This window comes from Phalacrocorax carbo, chromosome Z (genome assembly GCF_963921805.1).
Source record: "Phalacrocorax carbo chromosome Z, bPhaCar2.1, whole genome shotgun sequence".
NCBI classification, from domain to species: domain Eukaryota; kingdom Metazoa; phylum Chordata; class Aves; order Suliformes; family Phalacrocoracidae; genus Phalacrocorax; species Phalacrocorax carbo.
In genome coordinates, this window is record NC_087548.1 from 83709636 (window position 1) to 83736810 (window position 27175).

The following is a 27175-nucleotide window of genomic DNA, read 5'->3' on the forward strand; positions in this document are numbered from 1 at the left end:
TCCATGTCTTTAAGTTTTAGTTAAGAGCTACCCTCTCCAAAGAATTAAATTAATTATGTATAATGTAGTGGTGTTAATGTTAAAAAAAAATTCTAAAATGCTGACAGTTCCCAAACTGAAAGAAGTTACAGTGTATAAACACTGTACTATTGCTTAATATTATTACTCTTTTTACTGCAAACCTCCCAGGTTAGGAAGGTGTTGGATTTACTCAGCTGCCCAGAGCATCCAGTCCTGTTACTAACCTGCTTCTTTCAATATGACAGAATCCATCTCATTTAAAGCATTAGGCCAAGCAGAGTTATCAACTAGTGTCAACTAGTTGGTGTTTGAAAACATTTCTGGACTCATAAGGCCAGAAGACATTTTAATTATTTTTTTGTTTTAATATTTTACAGTGGTGTAATGTGTTGCTTCAAGTTAATTCTATACATTTTCAGGGGAAAAAAAATCAGCAAGTTAGAAAATACAAAATAAACTATCAGGATTTGGTACATTCCAATGGTGCTTTATCATAATTTAGTCAGTGCACTTCTGCCAAATCTTCAGGCAGGCAATTTTCTTTCTGAATCATCCATAAAGAGAGGATGAGGATGGGAACTCCCTCAGTGATCAGGGCTTGTACCAATTTTCATCCTAGAAGTATTCATCTCTCACTCTTCAAGGCTTGTATGGAGAGAAAATCCCAAGCAGGGTGGCCTAAAGAACCCCCTCACAGGTCTTCAGCATGTTATAAATGACAAAAACAAGACCCTGGGTAAGAAATCGTCATTCACAACTGCAGTTATAACGAGATACATGAACTTGTAGAAAATCAAACCGATCACCTGATCACAGCACGTTTATCGCAAGTGAAGGTATGGTTTAGGGAAATGGTGGTAAGCAAAATTTCTCTTCCAGTCCAGAAGAAATTCTACTTAAAGAAAGAGGACAAAAGTTTCCTGCTGGGTATTGGAACTTTGGGTTCTTTTCGCCAGAAGCCCACATGCCTATTAATACTGCAGGTCGCATTGAGTCAGAATCACAAGTCTCTGGAACTGTATCTTCATCAAACTCAATAGGAAGGTCTGCTTTCTCCTACTCACGCTTTTAACTTTAAATGTTTTATTTTGAGCTGTTTTCTTGGCCAAGAGGGGAAACAAACACCAGCCTTTCTAATTAGCACTAACTTTTTGAGAATGAAGTGACTGAGATAACATCATCGTTATGAGTAACTTGCTTTCAGAACACACCTACGGGTATTCAGTAGTACAAGATCTGTCTACTTTTGATAACACTGTTATACTTATAATCATGGAAACATTCCAGATTTCTCTCAAAATGTCACAAAGAGCTACTTAGAAAAATATCATTGAAATGAACAGCAAGTTAGAAATTACAAGCGTTGATCAAAATGAAAAACACTGATAACATTAACCATCATTAATGAGTAGAGCTGACATGGAACTTCATCGTTTCTACTGAAAACATATCTTGATGGAAAATGTTGTTTAAGCAAAAGTTAAGTCCTTCACAGGGAGACTTTTTTTTTCACTGAAATTTCTTACTTTTAAAGTGAAGAACAGAATAAAAAAAAGTCCCATTTCTGTCCATTATTTTGATTAAATCCAACTGTTTCATCTTACGTCAGTTCAGCAATAATGTAAGCTCATTTGAGCTGCTCCTACACCTTAGATGGACTGTGGATTGAATGCCTCATATCTCTCATTATTTCTTATGGGGAAGATTTTTATGCTGAACATGAATCTTTAGGTTAGTGAACAGGAGATTGAAGTGCAACATTGCTAAAATGAACCAAATGAAACATTTCCATTTAAGTGAAAATGGAACAGGAGCCATGAAAAGATCAGCTCAGCGATGCTCTATACTGAACTGTGCTTGAAAATGCTTCAAAACCTTCTGGTTTGGAAAAACAACAGTTTTAATTCTCAGTGTTGATAAAAAATTGTCTAAATAAAGTTTATCACAGATGAGAAAGACTAAGCGCTGTAGTACTTTTATGTGTGAGAACAGAAATACAATTAATTTCTCAGCAATTCTCCTTTTGATGAATCTGCTCTTTGGAAACTCTGATTCTGACCGGACTATTCTATTTATTCTTGTTCAAAAACAATCCAAAATCTTATCCCTGTAAAGAATGATATTTTGGTGAAAATAAAAACTAGTCCATACAAACATTGCAGACTTCAATGGTTCTTTTGGATCCATACATGTTATGCTAGGCTTTATATACTACGGCACTCGTAGCTGAGAAAAGTTCCTAATACATCGCTGAAATCTAACAGCGTCATATTTTCTCATCATTCTTAGGGAGCAGGCACTTAAGCAAATATATAAAAACTCAAAATCTTCTACCCCATGTGAAGTGAACTTTTTCTCCAATAGCTCATAGGCTGATAAAAAGCAGTCATATTGAATTTAGTAATATTACATTTGTAACTATTTATATATTAAGGTTTTAAAGTATAATACAGACAGCTGATTATTTGATCTATCTACCTAGCAATGATAACTTTTCTTCTTATCTTTAATTTGTCCCTTATCAAGGAGAGGCTAGCAGACAAGAGCTAAAACCCATTTTATTTTATCCAAAAGCTAGGGTAGTTTTATGCTGAAGCCAGGAGGTGTGATGATAGATTACATGGTCATAGGTGAACTAGATTTCAAACAGACAGTGTAGGTATCAACCAAACCACAGTTATCTCATACTGGGCCTTAGCAAGACATACATAACCTACTGGAGAACCCCAGCAAGGACAGTGACCCTAAACTATCTGTTGCTGTAGCAATGCCGCTATCAGTGACGACTTAAAGCAGTTTAAAACGTCTTAGAATATGGTATGCAAAAATATTCTTACTTTGGGAGCAGAAAGATAAATTAACAAAATTATATGTATGAAATATCTGCACAATAATCTGCACAACCTGCAAATTGTTTGCAGTTTTGGAGAGAGCAGAAAACAGCAAGGGGTATGGAGGGGGCACTGGGCTAGCCAGCCACAGAAGACGGGCATGATGCAAAGCTCTGCTCCGTTCATGAACTTATTTTAGAAGATGCTAGGAAGAGGAGTTTCTTTTGCAAAAATTTTTCCAGAAACATTTTAAAAGGGAAAGAAGGCACAGGAAACCAAATGTAGGATGCTGAGATCCCTTTCCACAAACTACTACTTCCAATCATAACTACTTAGAGAACAGCGCAAGGCTAATTTTATCTATCCAGTTTGTCCCTTCCTTATCACAACCTATTAAAATGCACAGTTCTGAAGAAAAAAACTTTCTGTCCTTCCAAGACCTAACTTGCTTACTGAAACCATTGTGTGGCAGTCACCTTCAGGCTAGTTTTCTGTTGTACGAAAATATATTTTATACCAGTTTTAAATTTGCCACCTTCCCATTTCCCTTGTGTTCTTTTCTAATAGTGAAAAGAGAAGCTCTGACTATAACCTTTACACATTAGTTACACCCATATTTCAAGTCTGATGAAATACTGTTTTCAGGTACACGATGAACTTTCTAACCCTGCATCACTCTTTCTGAGCTCCCCCCAGTCTGCCATATCCATCATGAGAGGGGTATCCACCACGGGAAATAACATTCAAAAGAGACAGAACTTCTCTAATGATATTTCTGCATTATTCTCTAGCCTATTCTTTTTACATACCCTAATTTCTTTTTGACAGCAACCTCACTTTTAACAGAAATTTCCATTCTTCTTCTAAATTAATATTGCTAATACAGTAAGAATTGAGGAAAGTATATGAATGCTTCACATTTTTCTCCCCCTTTACTTTGCACTTCATCTGACACTGTGCCGACTATTTGTTTGACTTCGTCATGATTCTTCTCTGGACTTGACGAACTTGGAAAAAAGAAAAAAAAAAAAAAAGGAAAAAAGGCTAGATTCTCACGAACGAAACAAGACCAAAGCCAAGCTCATCAACATCAAGCAAGGTTAAAACTTGTCATCCAAAAGCTGAATAACAAGTTTGAAAGTGTCAGCAAAACCATTTTGTGATCAAAGGATCCTCCACATTTGGGGATCCACGGCATAACAAACAGCTGTTAATGCCTGGTTTAGGTGTAAACTGCAATTCTGTATTACGATTGTGATGACTTCAGTGGCACAGAACTCACACACAGGCGCAGCTGGACTAATCCTGCTCTTACGGTAGTGTCAGCTGGAACCGGCCCAGGCGCGCCACCGATGTCAGCCACTGTGCACAATCATTAGAACAGCCGACCAAATTTCAAGGTACAACTTAAACAACAACCCCTTTGGATCACCTCTTTCCCAGGTCCCATTCTCAACAAGTGGCATGCTCTATTTCATGTGACATTAAAGCCTGAAACCTCATTCTACTGAATTTTAAAACAAGACCTGCTTCTTTATCGCTAAAGGCAGTACATATCAATACATATATTTTTAAAAGCAACAGGATGTAGCGCCAAGACCACTTAATCAGCCGGGTGCTGGACTAGGTATCTTTAAAAGCTTAATTAAAAAATAATGAAAAAGCACATAGCTGGGTATTTCCTGCCATTATTTCACAAAGAGTAATTCAAGTTATAATCTTCCTCACTGGACTAGAATGAACAATAATGAAGAGTCTGATTCATCTCAGCTGTTGCTCTTTACGAATTATGAAGTGCAACTGTTAAAAGAAAAATTGCAAGTTTTATTCGAGAACACACAGTTCTCTTCATACAGTAACGATTTGCTGAAAGTATACTCTAACACATTATGTGCATCAGCTTTAATTAAATAACACAGAATTGAAATAAACATACGATGACAGAAAAGGTAAAAGACCTGCTTCCTCATTGCCACAACGAAGACAACTGTGTTTAATTGTGAATTAAATTGTAGCCCATTTCAACACATAAAATCCTTCTCAATTTAAAAAGTATCAGTGGAAGAAAACAAATATTTTCCTTTCAGTTCTTTCAGACTCTCATATTCTGACTGTTTCCATACTTCATCTACACTAACTGTATGCCCATGAGTCCCCAGGTCCATTTAATAACTAGAATTAACAAAATAAACAGAAACACTAACTGCCGGAATAAATTCAAGGTATCGAATGAGATATTCTGTGCAAACTAAATGGGAATGTATTTGCAATTTAAAATATAATTCATCATAATGAAAATGTAAAGTAGTAGTTCTGCTTTATTCGGTATGGCAGGTTAGGGATCCCTGTGAAGCTACATTGAAACAAGGAGTAGATTAATAATTTAATTTGGTTCAGAACACTGCAAGTGGGGCACTGCGAGCTTTTATTCCGTAACCAGCTGCTGACCCTAATATGTATCAACCAATTAGACATCTCTATTTAATTGTTGGGTGACCCATCTAAAACTCACTAGGAATTTTCATTATAAACAAAACTCAGCGGCCTAAAAGAATTCCAGTTATCCCCCTGGTGGAGACGGTTGGTTTGATAGAGGCACACAAAGGAGCTCAGCAAACGGAAAAATTGCAAGAGCATTTTAGGCTCTGTTCTGTGAAAGAACATCTTAATATAATGAGCCTTTTTTCGATATCCCTTGGCGAAGCATCAGCCCTCTCAGATAACCCCACACAAAGCAAATACCATTCGTCTGAAGTTACATTTGCTCCTTGTTATCACAACTTATGCCACTTAATTCATTATTCAACGAATTCACTTTCTTGTTTATTAGATGCAAGGTAGCCGCTCATCCCTAAAGGCCATGTATGCAAAAGACTGCTTGTAATCCTGTCACTTCAAACCTCTCCAGGCTTTTACATTGCTTCAGGAATTAGGAAGAAAGAAGCAAACAATTTAGATTTATTCATGCTGATATTAAATCTGTATATGATAAAGGAAATGAGAGAAATGTTACACAGCTAACTTAAAATCTATTGATACAGATCAACAGAATATGTTATTCCCTGTATTAGTGAGAGCTAGCACTTTCACTCCTGTAGCACAAAAAAACCCCACCCCACCTAAATTGTATCTCATGTCTTTAAAAGATCTGATTAAAAAATAAAAAAGTATTTGTTTCTCATGTTCCTTCCTCCCACTGAAAGGTATCTCAGCATCTTTTGTCAAGTGCATTTGATATACTTAGTCTACCATCACTACCAGAATTATCTGCTCAAGTGCTGAATGCCTGTAGTGAACATATGAAAATCAGCAATCAAATGCCAGAGGTATCAAATTCCAAAATGTTTTAAATATCCTTTGTTCTATAATGGACTTTAAGAGATGTTGCAGCTGATTTTGGTAACTCATTGAACGTGTGTTCTCCAACGTTTTTGAATGCGAATTTTGCTAATGATATATTTAATAGATTTAAGAGCACAAAATAAGAGCTTCAACTCTTTTCACACTGCAGTAACATTCACCGAGATGTTTCAATTTTACTCTGTAACCTTATGCTGTTAGAATCATTAAAATGCAAATGAATTACTGAATTAAACAGACTTTCAGTACACTCTTAGCACAATTAATATTGTATAAAATTATCTGCATAATTATACACACTAACATTTATATAAGGCATTGTAAAAAGCCACAAATCAGAAACTGGATGTAAAACTGGTAAGCCTGGAGAACAGGCTTCCCATATGAAAATGTAATTGGTAGTTTACTGTTAGTACTCTATGTGACTGCAAATAGACTTATACATGCCACATTTTAGTTATTAAAATATTTTAAAAATAGGTTATTTTTCTTAGTACATCAATCTGGTGATGCACAATAATGCACTCGTCACAAAAGTTCATAGCAATTTTTTATATTAATTTTAATTTGAAAATGATGATTTATGACCTGGCATTACATAAACAGCAAAAGCAACAACAAGAAAAAAAAACACAACAAAAACCCCAAGTCTCAAAAAGCGAGATTTTGAATGACTCAAAATAAAACAGGATTTTAAATATAGTCATTCACAGCTGAAGTTCCTACAGTAAAAATAGCTTTTTAAAAAACTACTTTATACTTTTCTAAGTATGTGTTATAGAGATTGTCACTTTAAAAATATACGTGTGCTTCTTGGTAACCCTGCTCATCTTACAGAATACATGCACCATGGCTGTCACAATCCAGGAGCTGATTCACCTGAATAATTAACCTTTTACTCTAGCAGTATGCAAGTACAAGAAGCCTGACTTTCATTCAATTTAAAATAAGTCAAGTATAGACATTGTCTTCATAAAACGAAAAGCAGAACTCAGTTGTTTTCTCTACACCAGGTAACAGTGTCAGTAGCTGGACTATGTAGGAATCTGTATTCACACTCACCTGACCTGAAAAAACGCTGAAAAATTAGTAGTGAATAATAATGAATGGAAACTTTTCTGTTAATATACAGAGAGTCCTAACTTTATCCTTTATTGTACAATGTTTGCATTTTTGCACGTGGGAGATTTTAAAAGTCACCCAGTGATTTTTATAGTGCAACCGTATGCTAGATAAAGATATTTAAGCTGTCAGTATAAACTGCTTCTGTTTTCATTTTGCATTTAATTTCAATGCCAGACTCAAGGCATAAATTTTTCATCACCTGCAATGCTATGAATAAAAGATTAAAAAAAGAACTGAGAAGAAATTCTAACACATGCGGTGCATGCAGCACATTGTGCAGACACACTGTGCATAAGTAGATGTTTAATTTCCATCACTTTTTCCTACGTCAGGAACACTATTATTTGGGTTCATACATCATGCATCTAATTTTCAACATTTCAGCTCTGCAGAATTCAAATTTATCTAGCTCTGGACAATAATCCATTCAACACTCTTGAAATCTGGGGTTGATACACATATTGGTAAATTCACGTAGTACTTTCCTAACATTAAATAGAATATGTCTCTTGCCATCTAGTGTTGGCAAGTTAAGTACTATTAAAATCATTTCAACAGCACAAATTCTTGCCTTACTCCTTGAACTAGCAAATGAATTACTCTTTTCCTAAGTTCAAAGAAGTAAGAATTACTAAAAATTTCCAAGCTAATTTCAATTCCTCATTAAGGCTCACTTCATATTTTAAGCCGACGGATGTGATCAATCCCAAGAGGTGACGTTATGGGCTCATTCTGACAGAATTTTTTATTTAGTACTTAAGAGTGTTTTTAGTAGCACTCTGCATCTTCAGTTTTACTTTATTAACACTCAGAGGGCCTCGGATGAAATTCTGTTTATCTCTCTCCAACAGCCTCTGCTGGATAAGGAAATGTGCTGTGGAATACACCTTTTCTTGGCATTAATGGTAGCATTTTATTTATCGGAAAATATTTGAGATTCATAGTTTGACTTCTGCCTAGCAGCAAACTCTCAGGCACACCATACATTCAGTCCAGTCAAAAGTAAAAATATTTTTTACTTTTGCACCATCTCTGAATATGTACATCTGTATACTAATCTCCATACACTGAAATTAAATTAAGGGGGAAAAAAATGTCACTGTACAATACTTGATTTGAATATAATAATTTGTCAAAACGTTTCACACAAACTTGAAAATAAGTTTGAGCAGTGGTTGGTAGTGCTTTAGCATCAAGAAGCACTGAAACACCCATGCAAAGGCAATGTGGTACTGCTCCACGCCCTGGCCTTTTCAGGCTGGGGTGAGCACTTTCAGTCGGAAAGATATGCTTAATGGATGGTGGCTGGATTAATGTGATTTATGCCTGCCAGGGCTGGCAGGGGGGAAAGTACAGCATTTTCCTAGTTGCTTCCTTGACTCGTAGCAAAGCTGGTGCAAATCACCACCACTGAAGAACTTTTAGAAGGACTGTGTATAATAAGTTGTCATAAGCCGTTTCTAACGCTTCTACTAAGAGTTCAAGCAGATAAAAAAAGGTAGAATATGAATATTGAACTATTTTCACCTCCACCGAGAAGTTGTACGTTTGTAATGGACGGTGGCATACTGGCGGAGCTGCGTGACATCGGCACTCAGGACACTCATTTGCACTCGTTCTGTACTTCTCCTAAACAAACAAAATTACTTTCAGCAATTCAAGCTGGCAAGGCACAAAAGCAAAACTACGTATTTATTTTTAATGGAGCAACACCAATGGCAGCGGCGTAGTTATTGGCAATTCGCTTCTCAGTTTATGGCACCAGCTCTGCAAGGTGCTAAATACTTCAGCCTCGATCCAGCAGAGACCTTTACTTTTCTTCCTTAACTTTACTTCGCACTGGATGTCAGGCCATACTTTTGAGGATCTGAGCTCTTTTAATCAATTTTAACAATTTTTAGTCTGCAGTGTCCTCACCAGACGAGTCAGCAGGCGATGGCCAAATGTGGCGTTGCTGCTTAAATTTGGAGAGTTCCATACTTTTTTGCCTTCTTTGATTTAATTTCTGAAGGCAAGATATGCAGTTACATTACAATCTCATTCTATAACTGTGTCGAAGTGTATGAGTAACCTGGGCATGGTAACTGTGAGCTGATACATATATAAAATGAAGTGCAAACATGCAAACACAGAAGTGTTGCACTTGAAACACCCTTAGGCATGTAGGATTCAAGGAATTAAAGTAACAGAGGAAACAAGTAAAAGCAAATACAAGAATCTATCCTGTTAGGAATATCTAAAATCATCCCTAGTTCATTGCACCAATGCTTTAAGTCAACAGTCGTTTGAAAATTAATTGGCAGTTAGAAGGTAACACACTTTTTTTCCACGCCACATCTTTAGAGAAACAACTTCAATGCACACTTTTGGACTGTAGGTTCTTTCCTAAATTCACAGAAAAGACTGCAGCTCAGAAATGGGTGGTGGAAGAGGAAGGCATTGTAAAACATTTATGAAAAGGGATGTGAGCAGTCGAAGAAAACAGACCATTAGACTCAAAGCACTTTCTGTTTCTAATCATTTTTCCATCACCCAGACATTTTTTCCCCCAAAACAAGAAAGCGCGGTGTGTCTTTTATAGCTGTATCTATGGATGAGGTCACTGCGGGTAGTCCTGTACATGATGCGACCACCCTCAAAACGGACGCGTAGCCAACTGAACATCCACTGACAACACGCCCCTTCCCCGGATTCAGCTGTCAGCACCACGTTCAGAATATAAATCCCATCCAGTTTAAAACAAAAGGTGATGAGCTATTGATGATTTTCCACCACGTGCTGCGCGCATTTTGCCTTCTCTTGTTAAGGATGTTGAGAAAATGAGACCATGGCATGTGTTCCCATAATGACCGCTGCCATGCCATGCCATGCCACCCGCCTCCTTTTGTAAGATAGAGTGATGTAAAAGTTTGCCTTATTCTCTTGTTTGCCCAGGGAGGTTATTTTAATATTACTTAAACAACATTCATTTCTGACTTTCCTAAATATGAAATTGAGGAAGTTGGAAATCTTAGCTGTTTTCTGAGTACTGCTGCATAAGAGCTCATTTTAGATGAAGATATTAGAGATTTATCTGTTTAGAACTTTAGAATGATACTGAATATTGGTGTGCAAATTATTAGCCATTATAATTTAATTACAGCATAAGCACTTAATTCTGGAACTGCACAGTATAATAAATCTACAGCCAGTGCTTTACTGTATTCATACACATATTACATCAGCTGGGTGCTCATTTTAAAACAACCGGTAAAGATCTGCCTTAAAGTTTCTAGGCTAAAAGTGAGATGAATTTAGGAGCTAATCTGAGACGTTATTATGAAGTAGAGGCACGGAGCTTCCCGGCTCCTGTCGTTTTGAAATGAATGCTTACAGCACACTCCTTTAGTTTACACTGCTTTTTAGTTTTTACTTGTTCTTAGCACAAGTTCAGGAGTCTTCCAAGCTTTGGGTCCAGTAGCAATTCCAGCAGAGCAACAATTCCATTTCTAAAGCTGCACCTTATCTCCTTGGTAAGTTTTACTTAAAACCACTACATAGTGACAGTTTATAATAAATTTTAATATATAATTAATACTAATTTAAGTTGGTAATATAAAAGTGCAACATTCAGTACTGAGAAGCTGATAAAAATAATTTTTCAGTGTTCTGAACCTGCTTGCCTACCTACAACTCAAAGATTTTCTTTCTTTCATAATACACTATAATATGGTTACAAGTGCATTGAAATTCATCTTGTTAGAATGGTAGTAATATATCCCACCAGGACTACTGTTCCTAGTAGCAATTTAAAATAATTATTGTGAGACTTGATGCTAGACATCAGGTTTGCAATAGAATTACAATGAGGGAAGTGTATTAGAGACAAAACATTGCTGGAAGAAAACTTCATAATGGCGCAATTTGGAACTAAGCCTCAATTTTACAGTAATAGATTCTCTTTATGATGGCACAAAGGAGTAAATGCACTTAGCAAATTTAAATCTATTATTAATCACACTTTGTGGATTGCAGTGCAGAAAGGAGAAAAGAAATTAGCTTTTTAAGTATGTTTCTTACATAAAACAAGTTCTACTATGAAGAACATTTTACAAAAATCTCCTTGTTATAGCTCAGAAATACAGCAAGTCTTCATAACTGCAGAGAGTTAGAGAGGTTCAAAATCTTTCTAGAATAGTTTTGCATGTCTTCATTTCAGAGTAGAAGTTACTTAAGGTGGTGTACTCTACATCACCAAAACACTTTCACTTCACGAGACAAGATGTCCAACAAGAAAGGTAAAATAAAATCGGTATTCATGCTTGCTTCCCCTAATCACTCTTCTTAAATGCAGAGACATATTTGTACTCTTCTTGCTTTAATTATGTCATAGTTACAGCAAAGCAAAGTATACACATTTAAGTAACTACAGACTGGTTCACACACACTTTCATAGACCGCTGGATGTTTTCAAAAAGACACTTCAGGGAAAATGATGAGAAATAAGCCAATATGGATTTCAGGAAGTTGTCATACAGCAGTGGAAAATGATAACATTTCTTATGCCATCACTGTGAAAAACTCTAGTTTTTATAGCCTACATTGTAATTTTACATCTACCGTAAAAATAATGCATATATTCGGTGCCCCTTTTATTTTGTGAATCACATTTTTAATAAAAAATTGTTATATCAATATATTAGACTGGTGGATGCAGGGTTGATGGTTTGGGGTCTTTTTTTCCTATCACTGATCCTTTCAATAAACAGAAGGCTGGCAGAGACAGTTCAGATGAAAATAAAACTTCTAATTCCAGCATAAAGAAATGCGATACAGATATCTACTGAAACACCAGCATATGAAAGCAAATAGTCATAGTAAATGTTTGTTTTAAATAATACATTTAGAGTTAATTGGACATTTACTTTATGGTTAATAAATATATTTTTTTAAAAAATTTATTATGCTTAATAAATTTATATCAATTATCTCTGAGAGGGAGATTAAGTTTATATTCACCTACATTGTACCTTGACCATTTAAACTGTGTCTAGAATTACTGATAGTCAGAGTATCTTCTGATCTTTAACTATTTCACCATGCATGCCCCAGCCACCACCAGACAATAAACGCATGCCCAGACAGCAGCTTGGAAAGAATAGAGAGTTTCCAAAGCTATTTTTAGATGAACTAACTTGGATACCAGAAGCACTCTACTCTCAGCAGCACAAGCTTCATGTGGGCTAATTTACTCTGCTTCAGTAAGGAAAATTAGCCTGTGGGGAGCTCCAGACTGCTTAAGCTTCTGGTACCTAAGGTACCTCGTTTATAATATCCCTGCACTATTTTTGCTATCTTGCAGTCCGCAGCACAGACACAGCTGGAGAGAGACACTCTGGGTCTATGAGACAGAAATCAAGAAATGGTTCTGTGTCAATGGCTTAATGTGAATGAACACACATTACCCCACACTTCTCCCATCGTTTTCCTGGGGATGGTGCACGTTTATTGAACCAGATGATCATAACAAGGCCTGCAGAATGTGACATGCTATACCGTTATGAACCAAAAGTTTAGTTAATCAAAATGGCTTTCTAAAAGAGAAGAGCTGAAGACAAGCAAGCCTATTCTTTTTTCCACTTTCATCTGCAGAAGAAGACATCACTTAAAGGACATGGGGACAGAACGAACTACCTGATCTTTACTGGTGACCTAGAAGAGGTAGTAGAGCATTACTTGCTTCAATGATTACTTTTCAAGGCTTGAGATAGTTCATTCTACCTCAGTGAAGAAAAACAATTTTCATTTTCCTCAAAAGTAAAATTTTAAACTAACAGAAAAATGTGACTCATGCACATCTGCAGACTTAAAAGCAATCACACAAACGAAAGGAGAAAAAACCCCCATAAATTAACATTATCTTCAGATAAATACACCGCTTTGTGGGGTCTGATTCAAACTGTGAATATTTTTTATTGTCCTCATGCATTTTCAGAGCCCAACTTAGTTTAAAACAAGCTACACGGCCAAAATTATTTGGGGATGTTAGAAATTTCAAAAGTTATCTCTTCATTATCTTTCCTTCTTTTCATGCCAGCCTGCCAATGTAAAATGATAATTTTCTTAACAAAAAGAAACCCTTCCTATAAATATCCATTTAGCATTCCTAAAAAACTAATGGAAAATTTCTTAAAACCTCACAAACAGCCAGAACTACATACACTAACTCCTCATGATGGTGAGATAACATATCTGGCACAACTTGTTTAAAAAGACTTGTAGTAATGTGTGAGTCAGTAAAAACAGTCCCATGTTTCTGTTCTCAGGTATTCCAACAAGAATACTGCTATAATTCTATTTATTGTCTCTGCCCGGCCCATACACACTCTTCAGAACAGTTTACAGCATAGACAATGATAACGCATCTGTGCAATTACAAAGCCACGCCTTATGGCTACTGCATAGAATATAAGAAGGTCTGCAGTCTTGCAATAGTCTTTACATCATTAAAAAGTGCAGCCCCAAAGCACCCTTAAAAAAATGCAGAGTTGACCACAGCTGGTGCATGATGTTTTAAAGTCAGCCCGTAGTCAAGGATTACACCCATGCTGTGTGTCACACTGACTCCATGAAGCATCTCTTCATCAAAGGCATCAAAGAATGGCATTTCTCACAGACTTTCATTCTCTTCTCCTCTGAAATATTCTGCCTAATGATCAGAGGTCACCAAACTAAAATACTTATTAGAGAGAAAACAAAAGGCTGTCGGTTTCTCAAGATAATTTATGAATTACGTAACGTTATGCTAGAGAACAAGAAAAAAAAACCCAGAAAATAAACTATACTGCAGTAGCAGTTCTCAAGATTGATGAAAACAATTCTGATAGTATGCAACTTTAAAGCCCAACAGCGCAATCTTAAATAATACAGCAGAAAAATGTTCCCATAGTGTTCACCTGACAAAATCTATTAAAACAGGAGTATATCCTTACAAGACCATCTTACAGAAATTTAAGACTAGGCAGTGCAATCATATACTTTTAGGAGGCTGCTCTGAAATTCCATTTTTTTGTCTTTTGACACTATATTTTTTTCAGTACAAGCAAATCGGAATTATATCTATTCATACAATAGCTACTCCAGGATAGGAATAGTTGCTCTGACTATATCTTCTAGACTAGACACATGGCCATGCACAACGTGTAAAAGGAAAAAGTTTAAATTTAATCTGGTTTAATAATTTATGTAAGCTTAGCATATGTTGGTTCCACTTGAAATCGCCAACACTGGTTCAATGACAGCACAAATTTCTTTTCCATAATTAAATAATCTTGGGGCAAGTCCAAATTATGTGAAGCAGAGAACCCCACAGAGCAATTTCTGCAGCAAATGTCAGAGGTATTAGACTCTATATCACTTAGACAAAGGGGTATAATACATGCAGATTATTAATTTCTAAGTGGACTAAGAGCAGGATATTTTTTGTCTCACATTATCATAGTTTCCAATTCTTAATGTAAAAGTGTATCTGTGTATTTCCCGCAGCACCATGAGCCAGGGTGTAAGGCAGGACAAGGAGGCTTTGTCACACTGAGTAATGCTCCTATATATATGAAAGTTCTAAGCATCAAAACCAGACACTAAAATTAGTTCAGCTTTCAGGTGAAACACAGTGTAAAGCTTATTTAAACAAGCTTCATATTTGCAAGCTTGCAATGAGGAAAGGTGAGAGATTAGTTTTACTCTTAAATGAACAAGAGTGAAGAATGGATCCAGGGAGAATTACTGGCTACCTATTCAGTATTAGCAGACGACTTCATTTCTGAAGTTGTTAAAAAGGATGTAGATTGCAAAATAAGTCATCCACAACTTTGCAGGCCTGTGATACAGCAACAGTTTTAAGTGCAGGTTATTTTACCATCCTGAATAGATGAATGAAAAGGCACATAATGACTCCAACTGATCATCGGTTTAAAACTTTAGAAGGAAAATGAGTGAGTAGCTACCATGGAGCTCAAGATCATAAGGTAAGTGACACTAAGAGATGAGCAAAATTTTAAAACAATCGATGTTGCATGAACAAACCAGCTATAATTGAAAAAAAAAGTATACAAACTAAGCATTCTACAAGGGCTACTGTGCTGTGGGTTTAAATGAACCACTGCTTCTATACCCTGAAAGATGCTTCCCCTAAAATCAGATCGTCCTCCAATGTCTCCCTTCAGCGAGGTAAAAAACCACATCATACTGACCTTTGCTGAACACAGGGTCTTTGCCATGGTGAATAACTAGCCTCTTCCCTTCCAACGGTTAAAAAAAAATTCTAAAATATTCCTGTTATGTGTTCTTGCATCTCTTAAGCTATATAACTTGTACATAACAACACCCCTAAATATACACACTGTATTCCTCCTACTCTCACCTTCAGCACTGTGATCTTATTCTTCTCCAGTGTCTTTCCCACCTCTGATGCCACAACTATCTTCTCACATGCCCCATCTACCACTGAACGCTCTTCTCTGGTATCTGCAGCCTGTATCTGTAACGTCTTGTCCCTTCATGTATTCCCCTTCTTTCTTTCACAGTTGCACCTCTGATCTAAAACTATTACTCTCAATATCAGTCCTCTGTTCCTCCTGCCAGTCCTAGCACTCTGTTTTGACCACTGCCTCAAACCACCCCCTCTTGCCAATTTTCTTTTGTGTCTTCTCTCCAATTGTCTCTCTACTGCCTCCTCCTGAATGTCATGTTATTGTCCTGGAATTTAGGTAAAAAGCTTTCTGTTCCCTGTAATAAATCTCTCTCTATTTTCAAACCCACCATTCTGTCAGCTGGGTCACTACCCAGCTTTATTACCCCAGCATCCTCTAAATAATTCTTGTTATTTCACTGTTTTTCATCCAGACTGCCACCTGTTCCTGACATATGCCATTTATATCATCACCAAATCTTTCCTTTCCATGTCCGCAACTGAAAAGAAGTACAGATTTCAGTACACATCTCACTGTAAGAGGACTCTCTCATGCAGCGATGTACCCACTGGTCACAGTGTCACTTTCTTGTACAGAAAGGGAAGAACGTTTTTTACTCCAATGGCCCCTTCTAAATTACTGTGTTACTGGTTCTCCTAACCCTCAGGGTAAAGTCTTTTTACTTTTCCACCCTCTATCAGGTTTGAGTCCATACAACGGTGTCTCCCTCCATCCAGCTACCCTTCTTTAATCCTAATTCATGTGCTATCAAGATGCATATCAACATTTTAATAGCACCAGTAGTGTGTTAACCCCTTTGCTAATCCCATTCTTACCTCATGAGTAAGAAAGCCACACATAAGCCCTTTTAATGCTTTTTAAAATGTTTTTAAAAACTCAGTTATAGGGCATTTTCTGAATTTGTCTGTAAGTGCCAAGATGGGGACAGTCTTTCATCAGTGTTGTCTGTTCTTGTCTGTAAAGTGACATGTTCCTGTTTGTTACTCTACAAATGAGCAGTAAGATAGAAATAAGAACAGTAAAAGAAGTCAAAGTCCAGTGGTCACAACTGTGCAGAGGAAACCAATGTTATATGGGATAAATCTTCAGAATACATCTACTTTTATGGATACTGCAGTTAGAGAGTTTTGGGGGGAGGCTGAGAATCCAGTTTGGCTGTGATACTGGCTCAGTCTGCTTAGAGAAATCAAACACATTTGGTCTTGACTGCAGATCTCTGAAGGAAGATAGATCCTCTAATCACTGAAATTCAAGATCTAAATGGGAAAAACTTAGTATTGGAATGATGTTGCTGACTACCTGACCAGAATTGGGTGACACTGCCTGTGATGTGCTGAGGGAGAGCAGACAGCGAGGATGCTGTCGTAATGGGTGACTGGGGCAACTCTCTCACACTGTGGACTTTTTTGAAAAATATCATATTGTGAGCTGATGATATGAGAAAATCTGTAGACATGGTCAGCAGTTGTTTGATGGAGTGGTCTGTTTAGCAGCCCAGTAGAGAAGAAACAACCTTTGACTTGGTTTTGAGCAGAACAACAGACTTGATGGGGCATTTCATCCTGGAGGTCATCTCCAGGCATGTAAAGAAAGTAATCAGAAATAGTCAGTATGGATTCACCAAGGGGACATCATGCTTAACCACCCTGATAGCCTTCTATGATGGTGTGACTGGCTGGCTAGATGAAGGGAGCGCAGTGGATGTTGTCTATCTCTAATTCAGTGAGGCTTTTGACACTGTCTCCCACAGCATCCTCACAGGCAAGCTAAGGAAGTGTGGGCTGGATGAGAGGACAGTGAGGTGGACAGAGACCTGGCTCAACAACAGAGCTCAGAGGGTCGTGATCAATGGGGCAGAGTCTGGCTGGAGGCCTGTCACTAGCGGTGTTGCCCAGGGGTCTGTGCTGGGTCCAGCCCTGTTCAACACATCCATCAGTGGCCTGGCGAAGGGACACAGCGTCCCCTCAGCAAGTTCGCTGATGATCCCAAGCTGGGAGGGGCGGCTGATGCACCAGAGGCTGTGCTGGCACCCAGCGAGGGCTGGGCAGGCTGGAGAGCTGGGCCCGGGGGAGCCTCAGGGAATTCACCCAGAGCCCGTGCCAGGCCCTGCCCCTGGGGGGGAACAACCCCCCGCACCAGCACAGGCTGGGGGGGACCTGCTGGGGAGCGGCTCTGCTGAGAGGCCCTGGGGGTGCTGGGGGGCAGCGAGGTGACCCTGAGCCAGCACCGGGCCCTTGGGGCCAAGGGGGCCAGCGGTGCCCTGGGGGGCATGGAAAGGCGTGTGGCCAGCAGGGCGAGGGGGGTTCTCCTCCCCCTCTGCTCTGCCCCAGTGAGGCCACATCTGGGGGGCTGCGGCCAGTTCTGGGCCCCCCAGGTCAAGAAGGGCAGGGAACTGCTGGAGCAAGGCCAGCGCAGAGCTGCCAAGGGGATCAGGGGCTGGAGCATCTCCCTGGTGAGGAAAGGCTGAGAGACCTGGGCTTGAGCCTGGAGAAGAGAAGGCTGAGGGGGGTCTCATCAATGCCTATAAATATCTGAAGGGTGGGTGTCAGGGGGATGGGGCCGGGCTCTTTTCAGTGGTGCCCAACGCCAGGCCAAGGGGCCACGGGCACAAGCTGGAACACGGGAAGTTCCAGCCAAACATGATCTGAAATGTTATTGTCAAAAATCCACTCTGTATCAGCAGCTCCATGCACTGGAATTCAACCTTCTTGGACAAATCCCCAAAATACCACACTCCTGTGCCACACCTCAAAGAGCTGTGCTGAACTTCAGCAATGTTGTAGCTCTGCTATGGATGAAGACAGAAAGCTTTACGTCCCTGAGAGAGGCACTTAAGAGAGTTCAATGCTTGTAGGCAGTGCAAAGACAAGGGACATCTTGTTGGATGCAGAAAGCAAACGGTCACTTCAGAGGACAGATATGGCAAGAACTTAAAATAATTAGACAGGAGGGAAAGGAAGTTATTAAAAGCAAGAACGTATCATTCTGCAAGCTGAAAATAGAGAGTATCATAAGCTGCGCTAAGTTAGCTATAAAAACAGAGTGACACAGTCCAGAAGAGAGTTTGAGGAACAATGCCCACAAAGCATTAACAGCTTACAATACAATAATGTGTTTTCAAACACATCAGGAGCAGGAATTCTGCCTGAATGTTCACACAGCTAGAAGACAATCAATGTGCAAATGTCACAGGTTTTTTGCTGATTTTTTTTCTCCTTCTGAATCAGCTATGGAAAACTTGAGAAGGTTCCTACACTTGAAGCTTTCTTAATAAAGGTCTCAGCAGAAAATCTATCTGAAATTGAATGTCAGCAGAAAACATTATGTGGCAAATAAAGGAGAAAAAAAGGTAGGTATCAAACTACAGTATTTGCGTTATAGTTTCAAAGGAGCTCAGGAATGCAATAGCTGAACCACTAACTGCAGTGCACAACCTGCCACTTAAAACCACTTAATTAAGGACTGGAATGTGGTAAATGTGCTACCTATTTTTGACGTGTGTTCCAGGGAGTATCTGCAAACAGGTGAGCCTCAAGGGTGCACCAGCCCTGTTAGTGGATACTAAAGAACAGAATTTGTGCAGAGATAGATAAATTGCTATACCAGGTAAGAGTCAGCCTGCCCCTGTAAAGGGAAGTCATGTGTATCAACAAACCAGTTTGTAAACGAGATTTGGTCAATATAGCCTGCTGCAGTTTTCAAAAGCTTCTGACAAAGTCTTTCACCAAAGCCTTGTAAAGAAACTAAGCAGTCATGGCAGAAAAGAAAGGGTGGGTAGCAACATGGATAAATCTGGTTAAAAACACAAGAGACAGGTAAGGACGGATGGTCATCTTGCATGGTGCGTGCCACAGACATCCCACAAGGAGCCATGCTGTTTAACTTATTAATGAATGATGAGAAAAGGGAGAGTGAACTGTGAGATGACCAAGTTTGATGATGAGGCAGCACACAAGTTGTAAAGTTAAGAACTGATGGTGCAAAAATCAAGACAGCCCTTATGGCTCGGAACTACTGGGCGTTAACATGGTAGATGAAATTCAGCAAAGACAAATGTGATGTACATGGGAATCTCGATCCTAACTGTACTGGGCTCTGAACTGGTTATTGCCAACGATGCATAAGATCTTGAGGCCTTAAATTGCGCTAGGAAAATATAAGTTCAAAGATGAGTCAAAAGGGGGGGGGGGGCAGCCTTGGAATTTAAGCATTTAGATTTAGCAGGAAAATAAAGAAGAGTATAAAAGTATTATACTATGCAATGGATTAAATCCATGGCTTGCTCACATGTTGAATACCATATGCATTTTTGGTTCTACCATCCCTCTATCTTAAAAAAAATAATAACAGTAGAACTGAATAAGGTACAAAGAAGGTGGGATTAGTCTGGGTTTAAGAGATGGCTGAGAAAGATACAAAAGAGGTCCATAAAACCTCGAGCAACTTGGAATTACAGCCAAGGTCTTTACACCACCTCTTCCAACATAGCAGCTGGTCAGCCTCAAGCACAGAGAACAGCAGCAGGTTAAAACCAAACAAGAGGGTTTCTTCATGGAACATGCAGTGAAGATTGCTGTGGATGCCTAAAGTTTACGTGGATTCAAGTGGAGAATGGACAAGTTCATGTGAGATAAAACCTTCTTTACGTGTTAAATATAAAGATACTTGCTCTGTTTAAAGGAAGGCTTGAGACAAAAGTTGTTGGAAACTGAGTGAATATCCTGGGATATTTCAGTAGGCTTTCGAAAAGCACGCCATGCCCGAACATTTTTCTTTGTAGTAACGAAGGACGAAGTTGAGAAAACAGACTCAGTTTTTAAGAAGGGTGTTCATCCAGTAAACTATAATTGAGAGACTTTATGTCCTCAGTTTTCACAGTAGAAATGTGTCACTAAGTTTATTATGCAATATTCAGGATGGCGTCTACTAATGTCTTCTTTATTTTAATACACGGAGAGGTATTTGTGCCATCTACTTTGGCTGCTTTAGGCATCTAATTTAGATTGAGTCAGAATACCTAAAATTAGTGCTACCTACATATAAAGGAGCAGAACTAAGTGTTTCCAGATGGACCTAAATTAAATGCATAAAGACAGAAACCATAAATATTCCCTCCAGTGTTGCTTCTACTTTACCCAGTATTTGCTACCTATTAATATGGTCAGAGAGAAGGAAAAAAAATCTGAATGCTTCCCACATACATACCTACGCAACTATTAAGAAAAAAATTCTTACAATCCAGTATTGGCATTTTTTAATGCCTTCTGTTGACATTTCCATTACAGATCTATCTCAAGGCTAAACCAACTCTAACAATGGCATTTTATGAGAGGAATAAATTGCACTTTTGTAATTCTTTCACTTCCAGTATATTATTTCCTCATAAGCTAACTAAATTAGCAGAGTACTTAAAACATCAGTCTAAACAAAATCTTTACCTCAAAAATCCCAAACCCAAACCCACCTTTTAGACAGTCTTTTCTTTTTCAATAACTTCACAAATAGAATAATCTGCACCCTTCAGGTTGTTCTGAGGCACATCAATAGCATCATTTACATGACGTGTATCACATGAAATTATAGAAACGATGCTCCACTTGGCATCTGCCACAATTTTAGCTTAAAACAAAGTGCAGCTTCTCCCACATAGCATCCTGATTAAACAAATTAACTATGGCGCTGACTGCAAATGTACACACTAGAGTGTAAAAAATGAACAGATACAATGGCCAAGTCTGTATTTAATTTTAATTAAATTTCATTCTGTAGCTCAATTAATCCACAACTCCAAATGTCAGCAGGACTTAGGCAAATGGAATGACATCTGCTGCACTGCACACTGACTATAAAACCTTCACTGCATGCTAGAGCTCTGGAAATGTACCAGAAGGAAAAATATGAAACGTTCTTATTAAATACATATCAATGTATAGAAGTCTAATTTCAGCAGAACATAGGAAAGATACTTGAAAGAAAACATGGGGGAGTTTATTTCACAGCTCTGGCTAATAATATTGTCTATCCAGAACAGAATACCAAGGTATACATTGATAAAGATTTATTTATAACAGAATTGTATTATTTTAAAGTGATCTACTAAGAGAGATTTTTGTAGCACACTGTGTGACTAAAAAAATTTGCATCATAAACAGTCCACATTATTATTATTACAACTATGTCTCTGCATAGAAGTATTCTCCAGAAGCTGCTGCTCATGCATGAGAGCTGTAGGAAGACATTATTTCTGTCACAGAGAAATTGATGCACACTTTTAACGGCATTAAGGTATTTCAATGGTAATCTGACATCTAAATATGTTTACAGTGCCAGCCACATGACAGGTGGATTAGAAGAGGAGTTGAGGAATTTGAGTAACGGAAAAAGAAGACACTAATAGTGAAAGTAAGTTCACAGAAATTCTGAGTCACATCACCATACTGATATCCACGGTTCCCTTCCATTTCTTTTTATTGCTCTTTTTCATTCTAAAAAAATGGCCCCATCTTAGCCATCATTTTTGATTGACTTTTATTACAAATGACAGACAAAGCAGGTATGGATGAGGCAGCTGGGTACAAGGCCTGTGCATCTGAGATTAGGAGAGGGTTCTGTGATAATGGTTGTGAGGTAAACAACCAACTTTTAATAAAATATTACTACCCATTTCAATGGACCTTATTTAAAATACACAACCAAGGCAAAAAGCAAAACGAAGGGAAAAGCCTGTGTGCATTTCACAGTACTCTATGCATAAAAATGTATTAAGATGTCTCAATTTTCCAAATACTGTCCACAGCTTCATTCAAAAAATCTAAAGTAATGCTGAACTACATAATAATGGCTACTCTGTTGTAAGATCTTGCTTCTGCAAATATTTGAGTCAGTTGGATATGGTGTTTACAGCAGACAGGCTGCCATTTATTTTTCAGTTTAGTGATCTCTGTAATTGTCTCCTCCCCTATTGATAACCAAGTCATTGAACATGTAAAAAGCAAAATAGATGCTTCCATGTTTTTCCTTAAAAAAAAAAAATAAATCATTACAAGTCCTTCTTGCATATTTTGGATGGTTGTAAAATTATCAGCTGAAGCAAGGAACATACAAAATCATGCACTCAAAATGGAACTTTAATCTTCAAACACCTCTTTTTATTCAGGTGCATAGACTGAATTACTTTAATCAAAGTTCTAACCTATATTAAGAATAAAAATAAAAAAAAGAATATACAGACAGTTTCCAGGACTAAATTCCTATCAAAGAATCCAATTATTTCTACTCCTTTTTCCCCCATAAATTTTGAGCTAATTTTATGCCAATACGTTCAAGAGATATATTTAAATTTTATTCATTACACTAAACAAATTAAATATGATGATACTAAATGATGATGATTACAATTATATAATTAACTAAAGTACTCTCTAAAGTTCCTTAATTAATTTTTTTCTTTCCTCTAACACTGCTATCTCAAAGACTGCTCTTATGTTTAAAGAAAACATTTCCCTAAAATACGAACCTGCTTTAGAGGCAGCTGTATGGATTGATGTCATTCACCTTTTCAACAACAAATTTAGGATCTCGATCTAACAAAGTATCTTAGAAAGCCTAATATTTTCAAACAACGGCTTCACAGTATTTTATGTATATATTAACAATAAAAGATCGTATTTTTATGACTACATGCAAGGGCAGTATCTTCAAACATTGTAAAGAAATATCTTAGATATAAATAATTAATATATACTTAAACAATATGCTCTTAAAACTATAAATCTGTGTAACGTATTTAACTAGAAGCATTTTATCCTTAAGGTTATATGAAAACATAATTATTAGTTCAGAGTTTCCTCTGTGGCATTCAAACGACATGCATCCCTACACCATTGAAGTCAATGGCAAAACAGCCACTCCTGTCAGTGATGTTAAGACTTGACCCCAGATCCCGTAAGTTTAACTTTCAGATCTGTATCAGTGTAATTCTACTGTCTGTAAATCTACCCCCTCACCTCTACTGACAATAAGAGACAATAGTGCTTTGATTATTGAACTAATCATGCTAATTTTTTTTTTAGGAGGAAATTACATGATTTCGTGTCGCTATCATAGATCACACATCTGAGACGGAGATGAGTACCAGCTTTTAGTCAGAGCATGGAAGAGTCCAAGAAAGGATCTTTCTGACACTGAATTAGCAAGTGACAATACAAACTTCGTTATGCAATTGTTTATTCTGTAACTTTCTTTCCACTGTGATTTTCCTGTCATACCCCAGTCCATTTTATCTTTAGCATTAAATTTCTTCTATATCCCTTTTTAAGTTTTTAGAACATTATTTTCCTCGCTTTCTCTTCTCAGGACTTTCTTTTAATCTTTTGACTTCTTGCTTCTAACAGTATCTGCAACCATGTCTTTTCAAAGTTCTATTTCAAAATTGGTCACTTTGGAAGCTTTTTATCAAAGTTCTCAAGAAATCATTCCATTGTTAGGAATTCAAGGAAAATTTCACCCATAAATTTAAAGGATAGAAAGTTTTCTAGAGGTTCTGTTCATAATTCAGAGTTAGGAAAGTTTACTGAAAACAAAAGAAAAACTGTGTAATAAAAATACAGATGTTTACCCCAAAAATTGCTAACATCATAAAATAATATGAAAATACAGCGACACAAATGAAGAAACTCATGTGAATTTGTGGCTTTGAAACAGCAGCCTAAAGTGGAATAGGCACGTTGACCAGGTGAAAAGATAATGTAAATATACTTGTGCCCACTACCACAAAAATATGAAAAAGGGTCAGCTACCATAACCTGAAATGCCTTAACGACCTATGATGTCCCACGTTCTTCCCAAGGAAGGCCCACTACTCATTTCCATGAGCATCTAGAATTTCCCCAGCCTGAGCACCAGTGTCACTACATGCTTGCATCCAACTGGGATCCAACACCCCCATAGTTATGCATCCAATTATATCTATCCATACCTAAACACTGCCTTCTATAAAAAAATAATGCTCAGGAATACTCAGTTTATGGTGCTTAGTATGTTTTCCAAACTGAAAATCAATATTCATGCACAAAACTGTGTTACTGGAAGAGCAGCTAATATAGTCAACAAAATACTTCCATTTTTACCTCGTGTCACTACACTGCGCTACACATAAATAAACATGTTCAGTTATGCAGCCTCCTCTGTGACAGTCAACAAGATTGCTGATTAGTCTACGTACCAAGTATACACTTCAGATGTGTGCCTAGTTGTTCTCCTGCCTTCGTATGAAAACTGCAAGCTACCAGAGTGACAGGAAAACCTGGATGACATCCATCCACGTTGCTCCAGCCATCAGCAGCCGCGAAGGAAGAACCTATTAAAGGCTACAGGAACTGCGGTGTCTATTCAAGCGGATACTCCCAGAGCTTCTACTCCTGATATCCAAAAAGCTGCTCCACCACATCCCCTGCTGTTGGTGTCACTGTAAAATTTCAGGTAATGAGGTAAGGGGCGCACTTGGGTTCTTTATATGCCAAGATGAGGAAAATTAATTTTAATGCTAAAAAGATGGGAGTACTGGTACAGACGGCCACTAAACACTTCCAGCTGCTCTACAGTACTGGAATCTGGAAGGAGAATTCTGTTATAAACAAACCAAGTACAGAACATACATACAGAATATAAGAGATTATATTCCGTTAGTGCAAAAGGGGCATGGGATAAAGAGGGGTACAGGGAAAATAAAATATAAATGAAAGGAAGATATTTCTCTGTGGTAGCTGCAACAGATATAATTGTTCAGGGGAAAAAAGAAATAAAAATGCTTCTGGAAAGAAGTGTGGTAGAAGCTGATCATCATCATCATCATATACTGTGCTATCAAGGTCAATCCCCAAGCGAGTTTTCTGTCCTACACTACAGTTCTACTTCCTAGTTCATAGCTAATCAGAGGGGATTTAATCTGAGAGCAAATGCTAATGCTTAATCGTTCTTTTTGTTTATGCATTGACGGATATGTGTGGACAATGGAGCTCGCTTAAAACTGGACAATAAAAACTTCTGAATTAAATGTATGCCTATTCTTGGTCATTTGTCAGCTTGCTTTTTTTTTAATGACAGAAGAGAAAGATAGGGATCACAGATCTGGATGCTTATTTTTCCTTTGCAAATATTTTTCTTTGATGATTTATATTAATTTTTTACCTTCTCAAGAGAAAAAAAAAATCTCTAAGGTTATTTTGAATGCAACATATTTTATTATCAAACTTAGTAACAAACATTTCTGGGAAAGCTACTGCTTGCTATTATTTATATATTTATTATGTGGACATTTTTATTGAAAGGGTGGATAATTTTGCTTCCAGCTCCTAGAATTCAATAATAACAACAAAACTAAGGTATCCTTTAAAAAGCTTCAGAAAGACTGTGAATCATACTAATGAATTCAAGTTTAAAAAAATTAAAGAATGCAAAGATCTTTCACAACTTTGCTGCTACCACTTTTTATAAAGTTGCAAGGTAAATATTAAAAGCAAGTTCCTATAAAATTCCCAAGTTCTCTAAGTTTTTTTCACGTAAAGAGCAATTGATCTGTAAAAGCAAAAGTAAACTAAAGCTATTTCTCAATTACTAATACTAACATTTTTGGATTGATTAAAAGTCACCACATCTAGAATCTAAAAATTACATACTAAAAAGCTTTAATTTGCCTCTTGCCCAATTTTAACATTATTAGTAGTAATTTTAATAATACAATTGTAGCATCTAAAGCTTAGGAGGAAGGATAGAAATGTTTTATAGAGTATGTGAAAAAACAGGTATAAATCTCAAGCCATGAAAGTAATCTACAAAATCTACAAGCACAGCTTATTTGTATGCTTTTCTCTGGTTAAAATTTCACTCCTTTGGATTTTTTTTGTTTCATTATTATTTTTTCTCTCCAAAATTTAAGGTACAGAGCAGTGATTTTGATTTTGCTCTTTAAGTCACGTTCTAAGTCAACCAGCTCTGTGTATGCTGTGTGTTTTTCTAGACAGACAATAGCACTACTACTAATCCGGCTGCCACCGATGGTCAAACTTTTGCCACTCTTCAGGGTGAAACTCACAAGGAATATCACAAACTGATGCGCTGACAGATAAAACGAACAGCTTCAAATTCACCATTATGCATTTTCTCAAACAGATTTTTACACTAAATGTACATACTTTAAAAAAAAATAATCAAACCGTTACAATACTGTCTGTGAAAACTGGACTAAGCTATTGATAGCAGGTCAAAACCACATAACTCCACAAGTCACCAACTCTTAAATTAGGATATTGCCTCATTACTATAAGACATCTGAAAGGTCAAAAAAAAGCAGAAGGGAAAATGAAGTTA

General features: G+C 37.4%; 1 protein-coding gene across 4 annotated transcripts in view; it reads right to left on the minus strand.

The window, feature by feature from the left end:
* Nucleotides 1–27175, minus strand: part of KIAA0825 (KIAA0825 ortholog) — a 244451-nt gene that overhangs the window by 40060 nt on the left and 177216 nt on the right. The gene's annotated exons all lie outside the window — the stretch shown is intronic.